Here is a 22,178-nt window from a genome sequence, read left to right on the forward strand (position 1 = left end):
CTTTTTTGTGAACATCTGTACATAATCACTACCGAGCTTCAATGGTTTATCATCATGGCACACTTCATGTTCTCAAAACAGTTCTTTCTACAGTGACCTGATCAGTTGCAGAAGTGGATTCATCACCTGGAGCCAGTGTTTACTGCTTCTGTGGGTTTTCCATGTTCAGAGTCTAAGTGGGCTTGTTCATGTCTATCCTCAAGACACAGAAAGACAGTGTCTTCTTGAGTTTGCCTCCTATGACATTGACCTCAGGGTGGCTAATATAGGACCTTGGTGCATATTGTTTGCCTATTACCTTAGAAGACTGCTCATCACTTTGTTTTAAATAGCATCTTCCACTTGCAATAGGTGTAATTGTTGGACAGTCTTCGTCTTATGTTCTTGATGCTTGGTGTATATTTCTTTTGAAACTACTTTAAGCTTAATTGTCTTTGACTCAGGAAACTGCTTAGACACTGGCAATAATATTTTCGTTCTTCTGCCCATAAGTCTCTGAACTGGTGAGTCTAGTGCTGGGGTTCTCAAACTGGGGGGTCGGGACCCCTCAGGGGGTTGCAAGGGTATTACATGGGGGGGTTGTGAGCTGTCAGCCTCCACCCCAAACCCCGCTTTGCCTCTAGCATTTATAATGGTGTTAAATTTATAAAAAAGTGTTTCTAATTTATAAGGAGGTTCACACTCGGAGGATTTCTCTGTGAAAGGGTCACCAGTACAAAAGTTTGAGAACTACTAGTGAAACATTGGCAAAGAGTCCTGTGGCACCTTATAGACTAACAGACATATTGGAGAATGAGCTTTTGTGGGTGAATACCCACTTTGTCGGATGCATAACGTGTTATCTGTTATGAACTCATCTCCAATCCTATGGTGAGCAAATGTTGTACAACCCACCAATAAATTAGGGATTAATTTACATAGATATGTTAACATGCCCATGAATCTCTGTAAGGCTTCATTGTTTTGGGATCACCCAAGCAAGGGCAATTGGACAAATGGAAAGACCCCCAAAAAATGAGGCCTTACAGAGATAAATTCCCTAATTTATTATTTTAAAAAATGCTCCACTCCTCATGTTGCTAGATGACAATAGAGAATAGCACTGAGATTACAAGCTCAATAATCATAGTATGTTTCATACATAACCAGTCTTACAAGTCCCAATCAGAGATTTGTTCTTGTTCAGTGTAAGTTTCTTTTCTTTGGCACACATTACACAGTGTCTCATTGCACTTAATCATTTTTACCCCAAATGAGCAGATCATCAATAATTATTTACACTCCATCCTGATCCTTGAAGACGTTTTGGTGTACCTCAGGTACCACTGGAATCCTGCAAGCGAATCACTTCAACATATCTTCCAGAGGAGGAATTTCTGTATTGAATTGGGTTTGCCAAAACCCTTGTCTTGTATCTAAAGCTGAAAAAAAATCTTGGATTCTGATGTCTAGACATGACCTTCTCAGCTGTTCTCGTGGGATAGGCTCACTTTTCATAGCCTTATTCAAATCTTTTGGATCTACACAAATCCTTAATTTGTTTGGTTTTATTATTGTGACCATACCATTAACTCAATCAGCTAGTGTCTGAGTTCATTGAATAACATCTAATTTTACAAGTCAATCAAATTCAGCTTTTACTTTTTCACTAGGTCCTAAAAGGATTGTTTGCAGTGCATATATTTTTGGCAGCAAACCAGGACCTATATTTATGTGATGTATTGTATTCTTAATGAATCCCTCTCCATGTAAATATCTCACTTTAAGACTACTTGTATTCTGTACAGTAGACAGCTTATATACCCTTTCTGATAATTTGCATTTACAGTATGCTGTTCAAAACCAAGCACATATGAGACTTCCTTTGCCATTATTTTAAAATGTACTGAGTGGTATCTGGCTTCACTGCAGGGATGTCAGTGTGCCTTTGCCACATGGGCTCATTGTGCTTGAAGAACAGTTTTCAGTTTTGACATTGGGTGACTATTAACCTTTTTGTATATGCTATGTTTGATTATGGCACACAGTTCCAGAAACTATTTTCAAATGCACTATGCGTTCATTTATTTCCAGTGTCACAAAACAACCTGTTCTGGAACCTTGCTTTGTAAATGTATCCTGACAAAGAAATCTGTTTCTGAATCATAATAGTTTTTGTTTTCCTAAATGGATTCTCCTTTGGTATTTCTTTGCAACTTGGTTAAAAGCAACACACTGTTGCAAAATGATTGCTTTTATTACATTCAGAAAACCATATATTTGGTGCTGGGGAAAAAAATCTGATCTCTGATAGTTGTTTGCTTTTATTATTCATCTTTAAAAAAAACTACAATGAAGAGCAAAGTGTGCACATTTCAGTTTTGCCTGGAAAACATTTTGCATTGCCCTAGCAATAGAAATAGCTAGGAAGTAGTAATTTATGCATGAATGACTGCAGATAGGGTTTAGATTTTCATGTGCTTTCATTTTTATCTGCACAGAATAGTCCATATTATTTAAGAGGTGGGCAGGGACTAGATCCAATAAAATAAACAGCACCAAATCCAATAAAAATATTTGTTCTGGTCTTAAGTTTAAAAACAATTAAACTAGGCTGGACTCAGTTTGCACAATGTTTCCAAGTGCTGGGACCAATCCTATAACACGTATCTGGCAATTAATCCTTACTTACATGAGTAGCCCAACTGACTTAATTGGGCCTACTCGGAAAAGTAAAGGTCATAGGGTTTGGCCCTTTTGCTATACGTGGCAAGCAGGAAAAGAAACAGCTGTCTGGAATGAAGTGACAGAGAAAATGGCCAAATTATTTCACAGGTATAATAACATTATTTCTTTTCCTAGTGGGATCAGGATTTGTGCCTGTTATAACTTGACTGCCCCAGCTCAGTCCCTGCTGCAGGGCCACATTCCGAAAATACTGTAAATGACTGTTAAATTGCACCCAAGAGAAAACTACTGTAGGAGTCAAGTAGCAATAGAAATGTAATTACACTCCAACCTTTAATGAATCTCTCTTTTATATTATTAGCTCTGAGTTAAAACTAATGTTGCTTGTTTGCCAGCTACTCAAAATCCATCAAAATCTATGGATGGGGACAGCTTGTAGAAAAATAAAATCCAACCTGAACCTTCATTCCAACTTTAAAATGGACCCAAAGCAACCATTTATTTTAAGTTAAAAAGAAGTCTGCACCGCCGTTTTGTACAATTCTTTGCCTTTTCACACAAAGCAATATCCACTGTGGTGAACTGAGCTAAGGAAAACCCACTCAGATGCTCCCCTGACCCTAATCCAGCATTTAAAAAGAACAAAACTAGCTATTGTACCATAACAATATCAAGACCTGCACCTCCACCAAACTGTGTGTAGATTAACCGATGTTTCTTTAAGAAATACATGATCTACAATGAAAGACCTGCCAAGGAAAAATTTCAGCCACAGCCCAAATCCAAAGACTACTTATTAGAAATGTATAAAGAGAAATCAAACTGAAGTTTCTATGTAAAGGGCATAAAAACTAACCATGTGTGAAAATTTCAGTGTTTGGAGACCTACTTTTAAAGAAAAACAGGAATTTATGCCCCCATTTTAAGACCGTATTACAACACAAATGTCAACTATGGAGCCACTGCCAGTCACCTCTATAATGTATATGTATAATTTATTGCTCGCATGATGCTCAGCTATCATGGATACCATTGCAAAAATGCCACATGTATGTGGCTCTTTACAAAGAAAGGTAAAGACAGAGTTAATTCCTGGCCTCATTAAATCAATGTGCGTTTTGCCACTGACTTCAAAGGGGTCAGGTTTGCACCCTATGTCCCTGCCTGCAAACATCTACACAGCTGATGAATTCCCAGATTTCTGCAAATTAGTCAGAAAAATGTGCATAAGTGAAAGTTGTCTAACATACACCAAAAACATGCAATTTAAACAAGTCTTCCATTTAGTCTGTAATCCTTAACTGCTGTCCCAAATGATCAGAACTGGCACCTGTTGCTTCTGTGGGAGTTGATCTGTAGATAAGTAGGCCCTAGTGAAAGCTGTCCTTCTCCATTGTTTCTCCAGAATTTCTTTCTGCTCCTGTTGATTCTGGAAAAAGGGGACAGGTTTTAATAGAGTCAAAATCACAGCTTGTAAATTGAAAATTATTGTTTACATCAGATTGGTCTGGAGTGCCAAAAAGGGCAAAGGTACACACTTCCACTGTTTTATAGCCTTGTCCCCTTATTGTATTATACCCTTCACATTCTAGAATATTGTCTGTGGAAATCATAAGTTAGCTGCTACTCTTATTTCTGTGGCCAGGCAGATATGTTCCTTATGTTATATGTGTCCTCTTAATTTTTCACATGATACTTTATGTGAATATTTAGGTGCAGTGACCATATGGCCTGAATTTATCAGGACCTCCCAGTGTTTCATCGATTGTCCTGGTATCCCAGGAACTTCTTTGTGTCCCAGTTTGTCATTTCAAATGTTTTTCATTTGGATTGTTTAACTACAAAATGTCTGTCTGAGCTATATTTAATACTTCTTCAGTGTTTCATGGTAACCTCATTCAGAGTATTAAATTTCTGGGAAAAAAAAATCCTGCACTCTTGAGAAATAATCCCATGGAGACAGATGTAGGCAACAGCGACACCAGACGACATTGCTTTTAAAGTGCAGTTGTCTTTTTATGAATATTTCTCAACCCTAAAATACATTGCCAAAAAAATCGTGTCCTGGCTTTTGGTAATATAGTCACGGTATATTTAGGGCTATATTGTGCCTTTTGGCCCAGCCCAGAATAAGGAGTGATACATAGATGCCTCTGAGGCACAGTTCCACTTGAGCTCCCCTGTTGTACTGGGAGTAAATTGCTACAGGCCTTACAAGGTCACAGCTTGCTCCCCTCCGCATGTCCAAACAACTGTGCTGGTTGGTGCCTGGTGGAAGGATGGAACTATGGCTTCAGCCCTCCCTACCCACTTGCTGATGGGAGCGAGCATCAGGGGGTACTGCCCTGCTCTCCCCACAATACCTAGAGCCTAGATCCAGGCAATAACATGGCTGCCCCTGCTTTCCTGCATGACTGCATTAGATCAGTGCACAGTTGAGCCTTTACTGATCCCCAAATGAGCACTAGACAGTTGAAAGCTTTTGTGACATTTAGCCTGTCCTCAGTGCTTCTTGTAGACCAGATTAGCAATCAAGCTTCTTACAATTATCCAGATGACTATGCAATTGCCATCTATTGACACCTCTGTGAACTTGCCTAATTGGTTATTAGTAAGGGGAAAAAGTCTCTCCTTCCTTTCACTGTGAATGTTTGATGTTTAGATGAGCGTGTCGTTCATTGTCTTGTTTTCTGTAACCGGCATAATCTTGGCACACAGGCGTTCTTTATGCCACTTCCAACACACTTGAGGTTTCTCTTTCATGTGTATAAGCTGTGTGGTATGTCTCCTGCAAAGAGGAATTTAAGCAGGGCAGATTGTGAACCCCTTATTCCCCTCAGTGTACAACTCATTGCTCTGGGGTTAATCCCATTGAAATCACTGGGAATATTAATGGGAGTAACTGCTCTGTAAGGGATACACAAACTGGCCCTCCGGACCAGAGTCTGATGGCCTGACTCATTTTGAGGGGCACCTAACTCCACAACAAGGCTCATTGGCTAAGGGCATTAGAATCTGGCTACGGAGTTGTACCTTAACGCTGCAAGTTGTCTCCCTGAAATCGATGGGACTGACTACAAAATAAGATAGTGAGAATGCAAGGGGTACATCATCTGCCTGCTTCCCACAGCATGCAGGAAGCAACAGTATGGGGCACCAGCAAAAGGGAGAAAGGGGAGCCTTATAACTCCTCTACTCCCTTGCACAGTATGCAAGACAGGCCACAATCAGGCCCAGAGTGAGGAAAGCAGGCAGCATCTAGCCCTTAGCGTTCTGGCAGGACCTCCCTTTTCGCATCAGCAAAGGAGTTGGCTAGGTCCAGATTCACAAGGGGTTCTTAAGTGCCTCACTGCCCCTTTAGATACCTAAGTCCAACACCTAGGTACCCCGGCATTCAAAAAGCCCTTGCTCAGCTGCCACCTTCCTCTGTAGGTACCTACATTTCTGCTGTGGACATGTGCACAGTCACCTCAGTCCTGACACTGCCAATCAGCTTGACACCTAACTCACAGCTAAGCTCTCGCGGGATTCACAGGATAAGGTCTCCCCACATGCCCCACCTATCTCACCTGTGGGACCCAATCTGGTAGATGTACTCAGAGGCTGCCTTAAAGAACATCCACAGGATCAGGCCTCTCCTAAAGCACAGCCTGAGGAGGTTGTGGGGCAGGGGAGTGGTACTGGAGGTGCCCCCTTCTAAGCAAAAGCCCAATGGTAAGAATACACACGCAGAATGTGGGAGTCCCCGCTTCAATTCCTCCCTTTGCCAAATGTGGAGCAGGAGTTTGTACCCACCTCCCTAAGCACTGGGCTAGAGGAGGGCATCCTAGAGTGGGTTTCTTTCAGTCTCTTCTATTGAAGTTGTTCCATTTCATATAAAAAGTTTAACTATTCATTGAGCCAGAGACAAAGATTAACTCTATAGCCCAGTGGTTAGAGGGCTCAGTGGGATGTGGGTGATGCAGATTCCAGTACCTCCACCAATGAATATCACAGGTTCAAATCCTTGCTCCATCTCAGGCAAAGGGGGGATTTAAACCTGGGTGAGTGCTCTAACCAGTGGGCACTTGGGTATAGGGAGGTGCCACCGCCATTGTTTCCCTGAGAAAGCACCAGGCTTAGTCACCTGCTCCAAGAGAGGGTTCGCGGCTCTGAATCCCAACTGGATGGAAGCGCCTAACTCTTTATGAGGGGCACAGCATAGGTCACACCCCTCTCCTTGGCAATTCCTACTGGTTAGCTCTTAGATGTCTCCCCCACTCAGCACGCTGGCGTCTGTGAATCCTTTTCTAGGCTCTTAACTCTCCCCATGCATTGTATAGGGAGCCAGGGCACCTAACTCACGGTTGTAAATCCTATTTGGTAGCATGGCACCCAGAAGTCTCAGCCAAAGTCCCCCTTGTGAATCTGGCCCCTAATGGGCAAGTTCAATACTCTGTTTCCTATAGGACAATTATAATTGCAAACTGCACCTCTCACTCTCAGTGAAGGTCACTTCTAATCACTGGTGAGGTCAGTGTAAATAAACTCATATTCCAGTTCTTACATGTTAGCATAGCAGTTTGTTTGTCTCGCTAACTCACAATCTTAACTAAGCCCTTATGTATAAAATGATTACGAGATATCAATGGAATGTAACATTCAGGCAGGATAACTGTTACCTACCAAGATAACCATTGGGACAAAACCACATTTGTTAAAAATAAATGACAAGATGAAATAGGTTTTTTTTCCCCTTAGATCAGATGAAAATTCTCACATCACAAAGATTTTAATCTGATGACTTGTTTCTAGGAAGACAAAAGATTTTAAAAATAAATAAAGTCATTAATTGTAAGAGTAAATGATCTGATAGGCCAATGAGAAACCACTTGTATATCCACAGTACTGCTCTTTTTGGTAGTACTTTGGACACAGCGGTATTGATTCTCATTTACACCACAGTCGCTCTACACCAACCTTGGCAGTGTTTTAAGACCTTGTTATACTGTTGCAAAGTGGCATTACTGTAAATGAGAATAAGGCCCTCTGTGTCCAAAGTAGTACCACAAAGACCAGCACATTTTATGACTCCTGCCTTCCTGTGTGCCTGATCATACAATACCTGCCATACCTAGTCTCCCACACCAATGGCCTACCTCAGCGGTTCTCAAATTTTAGCAACCCGAGGACCCCCATTTTGATTTAACATTTTTTGCAGACCCCCGAATCCCCTGCTCAGTCCCAGGCCATGTCCCCACTCCACCCCTTCCCCCAAGGCCCCACTCCTGCCCCACCTCTTCCCACCACCACTCCACCTCTGTGCCTCCTCTTCCCCGCCTCTTACCACCCCGTCCCCCAAGCACACCGAATCCCCGCTCCTCCCTCTCACTCCCAGCGCCTCCTGCATGCCGCTGAACAGCTGCTCCACAGTATGCAGGAGGCACAGGGAGGGAGAGGGAGAAATTGAGGGGGGGGGGAGGAGTTGATCAGCGGGTCCGGCAAACCCCCTGAAGTACCCTCACAGACCCCCAGGGGTCTGCTGACCCCAGTTTGAGAAACGATGGCCGACCTCACTTCCATAATCAACATTTGATTAGCTTGTTTTTCCTTCTTGCATCCAGTGAGTTGAATTCTTTCCTTATAGATATTGTCTGGGATTTTCAAAGGAGCCTATGGGACTTATGGGCCTGAATCCCATTGAATTTCTATGGGAACAGACCAACTAACTGCACTTAGGCTCCTTTGAAAATCCCAGCAACAAAAAATATACTTTCTCCCAGTCCTGGCTTTTTGATAGTGCTTTCCTAAGAGTCCTTAGATTATTCTAGCCCAGTGGTTCTCAACCTATGGCCCGTTGGCTGCTTGTGGCCCAATCAACACACAGCTGCTGCTCATGTGACATCCTCAGGGCCATACAGGTAGTATATATTGTGTGGCTCTTGCCCACATAACACACAAAGAGCTGCATATGTGGTCCACAATGGTAAATAGGTGGGGAACCACCAGGGGCAGTTCCAGGCCCCAGCACACCAAGCGCGTGCTTGGGGCGGCATGCCGCGGGGGGCGCTCTGCCGGTCGCCGGGAGGGCGGCAGCCAGGACTCCGGTGGACCCTCCGCAGGCACGTCTGCGGGAGATCCACCGGAGCCACGGGAGCGGCGACCGGCAGAGCGCCCCCCGCGGCATGCCGCCGTGCTTGGGGCGGCGAAATGTCTAGAGCCGCCCCTGGGAACAACTGTTCTAGCCAGTTACATTACTGTATTGGCAAGCACTTTGGCACATCAAAGAGATACAGGTGATGCACTTAAATAGTTCATTTCAGCTTTAGAGGTAAGTTTCAGTGATGTTTGCTAGCCTCAAAATGGGGAATTGTGCTAGAATCAGAAATGTTGTATTATTATTATTAATTATTTGTATTGCAGTAGAACTTCAGAACCCCAGCGATGGATCAGGTCCCCATTGTGCTATGCACTGTACAAATACAGAACAACTTCACTAGAACTAGAATGAACATTTAAATCCTCCCACTTATACATACAGGGTCCTTGTCAATCTGTGAACAGATGCCATGTGGTGCTTCAGTAAAGGGCCCCTGTGAAGGAGGGAATTTAACATAAAATTAGAGCGGATATCTTGTAAACCTCAGATAGGTTTGCCTTAGTTTTATATATGGCTGTCTTAGTATTACTATGTGATTTCCAGAGAAATTGTAAACATTTTAATAGTCATTCAATACAGAGAGATTTCTAGAGCTGATCCATAAGGGATCTTCCATCACCTCATTAGGAATATACCACAACAGCAGAAATACTTGACTCCTTTTCCCCCCATGGACAAATCAAAAAGGAAGAGAGGAAGAAAGCAATCCTTGTTCCCATCCCACCAACTAGGAGAAGCACCCAGCTGCAAAACAACAAAGATATAGTCTAGTTTTCAATTCCACAGAACTATTTAAATCAGGTTTTGGGGTTTCATTTAGATCTTGGCAAAAAGAAAAGTTATTCATGGGCTAGTTCCAATGCAGCAACATATGAGGAGGGACTGAAACAGCAGCTTGAGACTGACTTCAAAACTGCAAGATTAAAGACAAGGAATTGAATTAAGCTGCACAGCATTACATCATCAACAGCCAATCAAAATGATAAATCATTAGCCACAAAAAACCAGAAAATTGTTATTTATTCAGCTCCTACATTTTGAATAATCCCTAAGGGCTCAACCTACAGCACTTTTTACACTGATTATTGCACTGACACTTTATGATTACAAGATAGAATATATATGCAGTTTGAAAATACGTTTCATTATAATTTTGGAGGGAGAAGACTAGCAAAGGGTTGCTAATCAGTGGACTTAGATGGCTTGTGTAACAGTGAACTTGCTTGGCCTGTAATCTCACATTTTATTTGCTTGTGAGCTCTTTATCTGCCATGTTATCTGTATTCTTCCTAGGAAAAAAACTAACAATTTTCAAGCAAAAAGACTATTTTAAAAACCCAGAAATAGATTTCATGCAGATTATTGCAAATAGAACGTTGGCCAAATTGTTTCAGGGAATTTGGGGATTGGTACTTGGCCAGAGTCACAATAAGTTATAGTTGCTGTGGGTATTAAAGATCTGTAATTCTTTCTCCACTGAAATGATGGATTCTATTAAATATTTTAGTCTTAGATTACCCCTTGAATGTTCAAAACTGCTGAATCAGCAAACTTCACATTAGTATCCCATGTATTCTCTTACCAACAACAAACTGTTTCTTGACATGCCATTTACAAAGAAGGGTGTCCATAATGTGGACTAAATAGTGATAGTTTTGTAACTCGACAATCTGACCAGAATACGGGGCCACATGTAGCTGCACTGCCTCAGAAGCAGAGCAGAGAAAGGATGGTCACCCAGAGAGTCACAGTTCTTCATGCTTCTCCCTGTTCTGAGGGAGGAATAAGTTACTTTACCCCTTTTTGTGTAGCAGCTTACTCACCCTGTGTGCCTGGTGCCTAATCCAAAACCCATTGAAGTCAACTGAAATATTCTCATTGATTTCAGTGGGCGTTGGATCAGGTACACAGCCAGCTACTCTGCAAGCAAGTTGAGGTGACGGAGCCAGGACAGCTTCCACTCCTCACCCCTCTCAGCCCTTTCCCCACCCATTGGCTCATACAAGCATGTAATGGAGCAAGCAGCCCCTGCCCTCCCCACTGCAGTTGGGGCACCATCTGAGCAGAGACAGGTAGGGAAGTAAAGGGCAGGAGGGCTTCTTCCACTGCAAATATGAGTAAGGGCTGTAACAATCAATCCCAAAGTGATTAGAAAAAGCTCTTAATTTTTTTCCATCTGATCACTATGTAATTGTTAATAGTTGTCCTTTTAGGCACATGTACAGGATGCTGACAGACGTTTCAGAGCAAGCAGCCAAGTCACTATGGGTATGTCTACACTTTGAGTTGGAGTTGCAGTGCTTGGTGCAAGGTGACATACCCACACTAGCTCTGAACAAACAGGTGGGCTAAAAACAGACCGCGGCTGCAGTGGTGTGAGCAGCAGGAGGGGCTAGCTGCGCCGAATACATCCCTGTCTAAAACCATAGGCACATATTCAGGATGTCTAGCTTCTCCTGCCTCTTGCATTGCCATGGCTACAATCTATTTTTAGCATGCTAGCTCGATTAGAGCTAGTGTGGGTACGTCTCCTCAAGCTGGGAATCACACCTCCAGCTCGAAATGTAGATATACTCAAAGTCCCACCACCCACGATCCCTGCAGCACTTGAGTCCAGCCTCATAGGAAGCATCAAAAACTATAATGCTCTTGAATTTTAGTACGTGGAGAGTGCTTATATCTCTTAGGCAGCTGATGTTTGCCGTATGTTGACTGCTGGAATCACAATCTTTGTTTTAATTGAGAGCAGCTGCAAATATTTCCATAAAGACTCATTATGAATCCAGCAAAGTAGTGCAAGTAGACAGATGTATGACCAAGAAGAATCTGAAGAGAGTTGGCAACTAGGTCCAAGAAGTTTTGGCTGTCCCACTGAAGGAAGCCTTCTACAACAGCACCATTTAAATTTCTCATGAAATCAATTTCACTGAAGTGACAAAAATGTTATTTTGTAACATTTGTTAGCAATCAGGAAGAGATCCCTTTAGGTAACTTTGGACAGATGGACTTAGCAATTGGAAATGCTGCAATCTACTTGCTAACTCAGGGTCAAATTCTAAAAACTATTGTGCAATTAAGAAATATTACTTAAAACAATCTCCAAATCAAACAAGCCTATTCTAGTTTCTTTGCAAACTCTATCAGCCATTGCTAGCTAGCTAGCTGCAATTTTTACCAACTTCAGCCTTAGTGTGGTATGTCACAGTTTGGGATTCATCCCATTATATTACACATCCTCCTTTTAAGATGTTGCTTAGTAAGATAAATTCAGTCTTCAACAAGTCTAAGATATTAATTCTGCCATTTATTTACTGTGGGCCTGATTCTGTTGTCCACACACCTGTTTGTGTGTCGATAAGGATGGCAAAAATCACATCTAACTTTAGGCACGTGAGCAGTCCTGCTGAAATTCTGAAACATAAAAACAACTATACAAGTTGTTAATAAATTACAGTTTTGTATAACTACACTCAATATTGACTAAAAGGGCAACTATAGAACAAAAGGACAGAACACAAGAGATGGGAACATTCAAAATTAAGGGAGCCTTGTTGTTACTTACTGAGTATCAACAATAGGCTTGGCTGCTGTTCAGAACAGGAGAAGGCATAGCTCTTCTTCAAAGAGAAATAGTTGCACTAGATATTTATATTATGGTAGAGCCCAAAAGAACTCACAGTCTAAGAGCCCAAACTTGTAACTTGTTGCAAATAGTTGGAGCCCCGAGGACTTCAAATCTAAGTAGGTGCCCTAGTCCAGGCACATTTTACAAGTTGCAGGATCAGGGTCTAAGCTGGACAGAAACGTTCAGACCTGTGAAGCTCTGGGGATGGCCAAAAGACTGATGCAAAGACATGTGAAGTTAATATGAGTCCTCCCATTGACTTCAATGGGCTTTAGACCAGGCCCATGTGAGGTTCAATCCTCAACAGGGTAGCAATATTGCCCCCTCCCACATTAATTTAATGAAGATTTTTTTCCCTTTGGAGAACTGTCAAAATTTATACTTTGATACGCATTGACCAGGTCTACATGTTACACTATTTCTAACTGCAGCCTAACCAATACACTGTGTTACCTCAAATTACCTTCTACAGCCTTCTGTGGTAAATATTGTCATAACCTATTTTCCTTTTTATTACTTTCCCACATTGTCTGAATATTCTGATTGCAGAGTCCAATGTTAATCCAACCCCTGTAAAATCTATCTTCAAAAGTTCAGTCCCATTCATTTTGGGTCTGTGCCATTCATTTTTACAACCAATAGTTATCACTTCACATTCCTCTTGCTAGGTATTAGCTCACTGCATTTGGAAATCCACATTCTAATGATCTGGTTTACTGTGTGCTCTCTCACTATTGCTACTATCCCTGTTTGGAACAGTTAACAAATTCAGTATGATCACATTTGTTGTTTCTAGTTTATCATGAAAGTGACCCTCGTCAGGTTCCAAGTTCTGACATATGGCAACTTATTCAAAAAGTTTGATGTAGCATCTATTTAAAAAAATATCTGGACACACGTACCAAATTCATAAAATAGCTGATCACTTCTTCAAACCCAGATGACTGCTATTCATTATGGACTAGATTATGACTTGGAATAAGCACCCACAAAAGGAGGAAGAGCTCCCCTTACAGCCCTGCACAGGCTACCCAGATCTTGACTCTAGGTGCATGGTTGCTTCCCATGGGGCAGCTAGGTAATGGGCAGAGCCATGGCTCCCAATACTCTCTAGCCCAGCAGTTCTCAAACTGTGGGTCAGGCCCCAAAGTGGGTCATGACCCTATTTTAATGGGGTCACCAAAGCTGGTGTTCGACTTGCTGGGACCCAGGGCTAAGCCGAAGCCCACCCCCCGGGGCTGAAGCCAAAGCCCGAGGGCTGAAGCCCTTGGGCTTTAGCCCCCTTGCCCAGAGCAGCAGAGCTTAGGCAGGCTCAGGCTTTGGTCCCACCCTCCTGAGGTTGTGTAGTAATTTTTGTTGTCAGAAGGGGGTCATGATGCAATGAAGTTTGAGAACCATTGTGGTCTAGTCAATGCAGCTGAGCTGCAATCTAGAGTATGATAAGCTGTTGCTTGTATAGGTCAGCAGAAAATTACTTGTCCCTGAACCCCAGAGCAAGAAGGAATTGTGCCCTGTAGGTTTATCACGGCATCACAATACCATCTGAGGCGGTGCAGCTTACATGTCAACCCCTTCTACAGGGCTGTGTCCAAAGTTACCGTCCAGCTCTACATTCTTTTGAAGGGCACACTGGGGAAGGGAAAAGGTGGGTTACAGGAAAGTCTCATCTTGACCAAGAACACTATGGTTGTAGTGTAAACTTGGCACATACAAAAGATCTAGCACTAGTATCAGTCTCCAGAAGTTGCTTGTATGGGTTATTTTTATATACATGTATTTCCATGGACTTTATTTTTACTACTACAGAGATGTAAAGCAACAACTGGGTGTATTCAAAGAATTTCAATGAAGGCAGTTTAACATATCTCTCTCTCTCTCCATCTCTCCCATTTCTGTGTTATATCACATTGTGCTTGGAGAAAAAATGAAACTGTCAGTTAAAAAATTACAATTGCAAAAATTGTCATTTTGAATTTTCTAAGGGAAAAAATATTGCTGACTGCCAATAATATTTTTCCCGCCACAAATTTAGCTCAATAAGTCAAATATGATCATCCAAGCAACCGCTGGTTAGTCTTCCTCTACTAATTCTGGATTCAAACTGGACTATGTGCAATTATGATATCACCTGCTCTACTAAATGCATGCTTTTAGTTCTTGTGTTAGGCTGATTCAAGGATTCATTTTTCATCTTCTCCTGCTAAACTGTTCAGTTCAGCCAGAGTCCACAAATTGCCATATGAGTAAGAATTTATACTTCCACCAAAGACAAGCAGTAATTGCCTTAGTGGCCAAATCTGCAGATGTCACATATTATAAGTAAGTTGAGGCTAAGGATGATTGTGAGGAATTTCAGAAAGACCTAACAAAGTTGGTAATTGGCAACATGAATGCAGATGAAGTATACTGTAGTCTAAACAAGGTAACATGAACTGAAAAGAACAATTTGAATCACTCATACACACGGATATGTTCTGAACTAACTGTAACAACTGAGGGACAAGTAAGGGAGACAAGGTGGGTGAGGTAATAGCTTTTGTTGGGCCAACTTCTGCTAGCGAGGGAGACAAGCTTTCAAGCCACTCAGAGCTCTTCTTTAGGTTTGGAAAAGCTTGAAAGCTTGTCTCTCTCATTAACAGAAGTAGGTCCAATAAACAAGATTACCTCACCCACCTTGTCTCTCTAATATCCTGGGACCGACATGGCTACAACTACACTGCATACAACTGAGGGAGAAATGTCATTCAGGACAACTTAGTAAAAACAGTTTCTCCATGTGTAGTGGTGGTCAATGGGATGATGGTTGAAGAGTTCTGGTTTTAGGGGGATCTGGTGGGTCTTGCAAGAGATCAGCTGGTAGATGTCAGTTCAAATTGTTATAGTTTTTTGAATGTGCATAAGCCCAGAGCACTGGTTAGGTGCATTTATATAAACTAAACTAAACAAAATAAAATCACTAAAGAGGTTAGCATGATCCAAAAAGAATTTACTGTTTATATTATTAAAAATATCATTCATAATTATACTAACGGGGTAGAAATGTACCAATCCTCACATTTCATGGCAAACCAATCACTAGCTGCCTGGAATTAGGGAACTTCACCCCCAGAAATTTTAGTACATATTTGTTCATTATGGAGATCTTGCATCTTCCTCTGAAGCATCTAAATACTGGCCACTGATGGAGGCTGGATACCTGACTAGATTCACCACTGAACTGTTCCCAAATGACAATTCCTGTTTTCCTACACAAAGCACTATGGAAATGGTCTTATAATTGTTATTTAAGCTTTAAAGCCAAGTACAGTGAGCACCAATTAAAGAATTTGTGCCAGATCCTCAACTGCTGTAAACTGGCACAACTCCATTGACTTCAATGAGGCTATGGCAATTTACACCAACTGAGGATCTGAGCACAGCTCCTCTAAGTTATTTAGGTGCCTAATTGCCATTGACTTCGATGGTAGTTAGCCACCTAAATACCTTTGAGGATCTGGGCCCTGTCCCTTTCTATTTACAGCAATACCTTAGGTATTCCCTATATAATTAATATGGGAAATACCACCAAAATCATGGTAAATTCAACTTAGTAAATGTACAATTTTTTTTCTGACATGCTCTGTAGTACAACAGTACAGTATAATAGTCACACAGGGCAAGTCAAAAAAGGGGGCTTATAACTGTGCTTTAAATCTTTTATGGAAAAGTTTGATAATTTACTAGAGGGTAAACCAGCAGAATTCAAAAGAAATGACTATAAAAACCTATACTATAATAAAGAATTATATTCCCTCTAGAGAATTTTTAAGACATCCTATACAATTAAATAGAGAAATATAATCCTGCTACAGAATTTTATAAATCTGATATGACAATTCCATAAAATTAAATGTTGTAGGATTTTTCTGTAAGGGATACTTTAAAGACAAGATATGGCTACAGAGAATACTGGCCACTTCAAAATAAGAACAACAATGGCCAGTTTTACTAAAAGCATGTTTAGTGCCAAATTTTCAGCTGGCTCAAATCAGTTTGACTCCAATGGAGCATGCTGATTTACACCAGCTGAGGATCTGGCCCTCATATTATATATTAATGGGCTGTCAGAACAAATATTTGAAATATTTATTTTTCTCGATAAAGGCTGGATTCAGGTCAGCTGAATGCAGAAAATTCTCCTTACTGAAGGCTACATTCAGTTCAAGGATGAGATTTGTGTCTCCTTAAAAGGCTGGATTAAGTCAAATAAATGCAGTGGTTTTTAACCATAGAGGCTGAGGCCAGGTTGATTAAGCCTCAGCTATGGGAATGCAGAGGATAGTAGACACTTCATGTCTGGGCATTAGAGATGTCTGTTAATTGGTTACATACATACAGTGCTTAATTTGTGCCAGGGCTGAGGCCTGCCACCTTTAGGCTTGGGCAGTTCATAGCCCAGCACCTCTGGGCTTGCTGCATTAGTTATGAATGTAAAAATATTGCTTCAGCCCCGACACCTCTTTCATTACAAATTAAACACTGCATACCTACATCCAATCACATTGGTCTGGTGGACAAAATGGGGGCGGGGTGATGGCAGGCCTTACATCCTCAGGAGGCCTGGACTATAGTTATTTTATACCAGCATTGCTATGTCAGTCAGGGCTGTGGAAAAATCACACCCCCTAGTGACATAGCTATGCTGACAAAAACCCCAGTGTAGATGCAGCTTTGGCAACAGAAGAGGGCTGCTATCAGCATAGCTAACATTGTTCAGGGTGGTGGCGTTCCTATACCGGCAGAACTCCACCTTCTGTCAGTGTATACTGTGTCTACACTAGAGGGCTATGCTGACATAGCTATGTTAGAATAGGCTCTGTAGTGTAGACATAGCCTAAGATGGTAACCCCTGAATTTTACAGTATCACCAACTCAAACTGAGGAACAGAGTCAAAGAGTAGAAACAGCAGAGCTAAAGGTGGACTGCAAACACCAAGCGTCTGTAGCAAGAACAGAGAATAAAGCTAAGCCACATGCTCAAAACGAAGAGGCAAAAAGGGGACAGGACTTGTACCCAATCATGTGAGAATGATCCATCCATCCAGTGTGGTAGTTGCCAAAAGGAGAAAGGAGATGAAGAAGAGGTGTTGGCAATGGTCAAGAGAATCATTTGGAAGCGGTGATGCCAGAGAGTAAGATGAAAGAAAATTTGAAAAGCAGTGGGAATAAGGGATTGGGTCACAGAGGGGAAAAAATGGGCTGAAGAAGAAAGGCTCAGAAAAAAACATCTGCAGGCCGCACTAGCGATGAGGGAGAAGGAAAGCAGAAGACACACACCCAGGTGCACCATTGCCAAGCAGCCTGACACAAAAACCAGCATCATTTATGTGAGTTTTTTTCTCCCCCTCCTTAGATCAAAAGGAGAGCAGCAATGCAATCTGCTCTCTGTGCAGAGCACTTTCAGCCAAGGGAAGGAGGGTGCACACACTGGAACATCTGTTCCAAGAAGCCACTTGAAAAATAATCTTATAATAGCATGGGGAAAACATCTGTGAAGCATGCAACAGACCACCAATAGTGCAGCAGAGAAGGAGGAGGAGGATAGGGATGGCTAGAGTGAGAGTCAATCTGGAATGGGACTAAGTCAGGGACAAGTATCCCAGTTAGGGGCATGACCTACAGGGGCAGAAACTGCTCATTGGGTGTCTCTTTACTTTTGGTCCTCAGCAAGAGGCAGACAGAATTCTCCCCCACTGTGCTGTGTTTATTGGCAGATATTACTCAACATGTGCAGCTTTGAACAATCCCAAACTACAATCAATGTGTTTGAGTAGCTACGTAAAAAGATCCCTGACTTCCCCTCCCCCTACAGCTCCCACTCTTCCCTCTTCATTTTGCTTTTCACTGCTGATAGATGCTGAAATAAATTCACAGCTGGCACAGGCAGCAAAAACTCAACTGAAGTCAAGACAGTTAGCCCAATTTACACCAGCAATACATTTGTCATATTGGATGCAATTAAGGATAGGGAATTTGTTTTAATCTACAGCCTCTATAAAAACACTGTAGTGCAGAAAACACTGTAACTATCTCTCTCTCTCTCTCTCTCTCTCTCTCTCTCTCTGATATCTCTCTCTCTCACACACACACACACACACACACCGTGCTTTTGTTGGACCTGGTTTCATTTGTTTTAAGGAGAATTGTATATCCAAAACAGCATCTTGCTCCATACACCAGCTTCAACAGAAAGTATTATATGAACAAGGCAGGATCCTTCTTTGCCCTACTTGATAACAGTTCATAATAGATTTCTAAGCAAAACTGTTATATCCTTGGGGCAGCCGGTGTAGGAAGCAATCACTTGAGGCCAGAGAGCAGGCAGCTAACCAAAACCTCCATTTTATTTACAGATATACAGAGAGCTCACTCAGCTGGTTGAAACCGGCTGAGCTAACCCATAATAATCTAACTCAGTTGCCATAGCAACAAAAACCATGACAACCAAATACACAACAAAAACTGTGCAAATCTGACCAGGATTCAGCCTTTGGCTTGAACCTGGATTCCATAAACAGAAAATGCCTCCACCTTGTGCATTTACTTGTTGACAAGAATAAAAGAATCAAGACAACATTCTGAAGGTCATCAATAAAACTGAGCAGGAAACATTTTTCCCATCCTGTGAAAATTTTCAAGATTTAAAAAAAAAATTAATCCCAAATTGGGACAAAAAATACTAAATCTGAAAAAATGTTTGTGAACCAAAAATTAAAAAAAAAACAAAAATAACCCTAAGATTCACAAGCAAAACATTTTGTTTCAACAATTTTGAAACATTGCATTGAATTTGACCCTTTTAAAAAACTCTGCTTAGCTTAATTTTTTAAACAAAACTCAGTTCAAACGGAAAACTTTTTTTCCCCCAAATGCCAAAACAGGGCATTTTGACGGTTTTGAAACTTTTTTTGCCAGTTGAAAAATCTGTTGAAACTGACCCTTTCTTGTGAAAAGTGTCAGAGTCTATGAATCAGTATTTTTTGACAAAAATGTGCCCTCAAAAACTCACAACCAGCTCTAGTTTTAAAACTGTATAACAACATACAAACATTCAATTATAGTCCATATGTCAGCTGTATGATATGGCAGGCTCACTCACTCAGAGATGATTTTCCATGAGCTTATTAAACTAAGGCTATGGCCAAGTTACATTAGTGACAAGATGCAAAGTGGCCACATCACACCTGAGGACCTGTCCCATTATTGGTATAACAGAGTTAAACCCTTGAAAGGAAGCAAAATCAATTCATTTCTATTCAGATTGGAGTAATGAGTATGTAGGATTGCAAAGGTCAATTAGAATGGTGACAGCACACACATTTATTACAAGATTAATTCAATTTAGCTTAATTATGAGAATAAATAATCTTTAACAGGCACTTCAACATCTATAGATGAAGAGCTATATATGTACTAAGTATTTTCTTTATTATTATTCATTTAAAACTATACAAGTAAATGGAGAAAGATTCTTCTCTAAAAACTGGAAAAAGCCAGTTCAATCCAATTCTGGAGAAATTCCATCCACCAACACTCTGAAGGAGGCTATTGAGTTACAAGCATTTCATCATCAGAACAAATTTTCTTTGACTGATAAACTGTAAACTGTGATAATTTGAAAGAGGAAGATTTCACCATACGCAGAGGGAAATTGGCAGTGGTTCATAGAAACCCAGGCTGCAAAATCCTTCATCAGATAAGTGACGTACTTCAAAAACTGCCTTCAAATGTATCCATAATGGGGGAATCTGCCTCCAAAATGAGTGAAACCCAACAAGCCTGTGAAAAGTATTATTTTATTTAGTTATATTATGGAAAACCACAAATACAAAGATTATTATTTGTACTGTGATAGAAACTAGGAGCCTCAGTCACAAAATTAGGACCTCACTGTGCTAGACACTGAACAAACACAGAACAAAAAGACAGTCCCTACTCTAAAGGGCTTACAGTATAAGTAGATCTAAAAGACCTAGAGTTTCATGTTCATTTACCATTAGGCCAGATCCCCACCTTCGTTAGACACACCTGCAGAAGGAGGCAATAAGTGCCAAAGTTTCACCTTTCAGAGTTTCCTATAAATCATCTTCTCCAGGAGGGAAGTGTTTAAGGGGCCACATAGTGGTGAGGAGAAGAGACCTTCCAACATCAAGATTCCTAGAGATCCCAAGCAAGTACCAATCTACGTAACCACATAAAAGTACATATGAGATAAAAATGTTTGATGGTATATCAGTAGTTCTCAACCTATGGCTTGTGGCCACTTGCAGCCCAATCAGCACGCACCTGCACCTTGGGGCCATATAGATAGTATATATATTGTGTGGTTACAGCCCACATAACACACAGAGAACTGCATATGTGGCCCACACTGGTAAATAGGTTGAGAACCACTGGTGTATATACATCAAATTATCATAGATTTCTCTCTCATGCCTCAACCCTATGTCTGTTTAGTGCTCACCCTAATGCTGCAGCATGCAATCTTCAGTGGATACCAAGATAACACTACAAAACTGCTAAGAAGCAAAGGGATCATTGTGGCTCTGGGGATAGTATGCCAAATACATTCACCTGCATGTCCTGGCCGAGGACTAAAAAAATATCAGTAATTAATGTGTTTTAGTAAAAGGCCTTCAAATAATACCCAAGATGCCTGATTCTCTGATGTATCTAATACTCATTATGTCACTCAGGCAACATAGGGATCGTAAACTTAGTGGATCTGGCCTGGGAATCCTCATGTGGCACAGGATAGCCACAGTAACAACTCTGGGCAACTTCTCTTCACAGTCACCATCACAGTGCTGTGGCCAGGATGAAGGGAACATGGACATCGTGCCTTTAAATGCCAGATATTCCCAGATGCCAGAAGGGCCTTCTTTGGCCATAGAGAGCTGAGATTAAATTAGAGTGGGCCAGCCTAAAAATAGAAGTTCAAAAGTGATTTGAAGCTCCTAGCTTTCACTGCAGTCCTGAGCTAACCATAACTCTATAAAGAACTGAACTCCCTGGAAAATCAGGCCATCAGAGTGGCAGATATAGGGCTCACTTCATCCCCACCTGGACAGGGATTGCAAATCGTAGGTAAGCTCTACTTCAGGGTCCTTCTCAAGGAAGGTAGATTTAGATTCTAGGCAGGGCTCCATAGCAACACACAAGCAGAGCATCTCCCTGTGTCCTTGCTCCTCCCCTCTTCCTAGTTGGTGCCACTCACATTTAGGGCTGTTGTACCAGCTTAACCTTCAAGGAGCCCTCAATGGACCCAACCTCACCCCATCAGCCCAACCTTCCTGGAGCCCCTGTCTCCCCTATGCCACCAGCCTGACCCTCCCAGAGCCCCCACACACACACCAGCCCAGTGCTCCTGGAGTCCCTGCCTCTCCTGTACCGCCCTGCCCCATACTTTAACCTCCCTGCTGGTGAGCCCAAGGCCCTTGGGTGATGGATCTGTCCCACTTCCCAGACCCAGCCAGTCCCCAGCACTGAGAAGAGCCACTACAGTGTTTCAGCAGCCAGTAGATGAGGGCCCAGCTAACAGCAAGACGCAGAGGGGAACACACCTGGCACGCTGCATGATGCACAGTGGGACCTGGGTGTCAGCTGGCAGGGCCATGCTGCGCTTTCTCTCAGCCATGTTTGGAAAGGGACCATAAATACACCTAAAGGCTACCAGTGGGGCAGTCACACAACCCCTCCACCACTGAT

General features: G+C 41.9%; 1 long non-coding RNA gene across 1 annotated transcript in view; it reads right to left on the minus strand.

The window, feature by feature from the left end:
- Window positions 1-5,270: 5,270 nt before the first annotated feature.
- The window catches only part of LOC123349840, a 41,038-nt gene continuing 24,130 nt past the window's right edge, over window positions 5,271-22,178 (minus strand). The window contains exons 2-3 of the long non-coding RNA XR_006573662.1: window positions 9,186-9,239; window positions 5,271-5,455 (exon numbers count right to left, since the gene is read on the minus strand). This is a non-coding gene — a long non-coding RNA (uncharacterized LOC123349840). The remainder of the gene's footprint in view (window positions 5,456-9,185; window positions 9,240-22,178) is intronic.

The sequence above is a fragment of the Mauremys mutica genome, chromosome 1 (assembly GCF_020497125.1).
Source record: "Mauremys mutica isolate MM-2020 ecotype Southern chromosome 1, ASM2049712v1, whole genome shotgun sequence".
Classification (NCBI taxonomy): Eukaryota; Metazoa; Chordata; order Testudines; family Geoemydidae; genus Mauremys; species Mauremys mutica.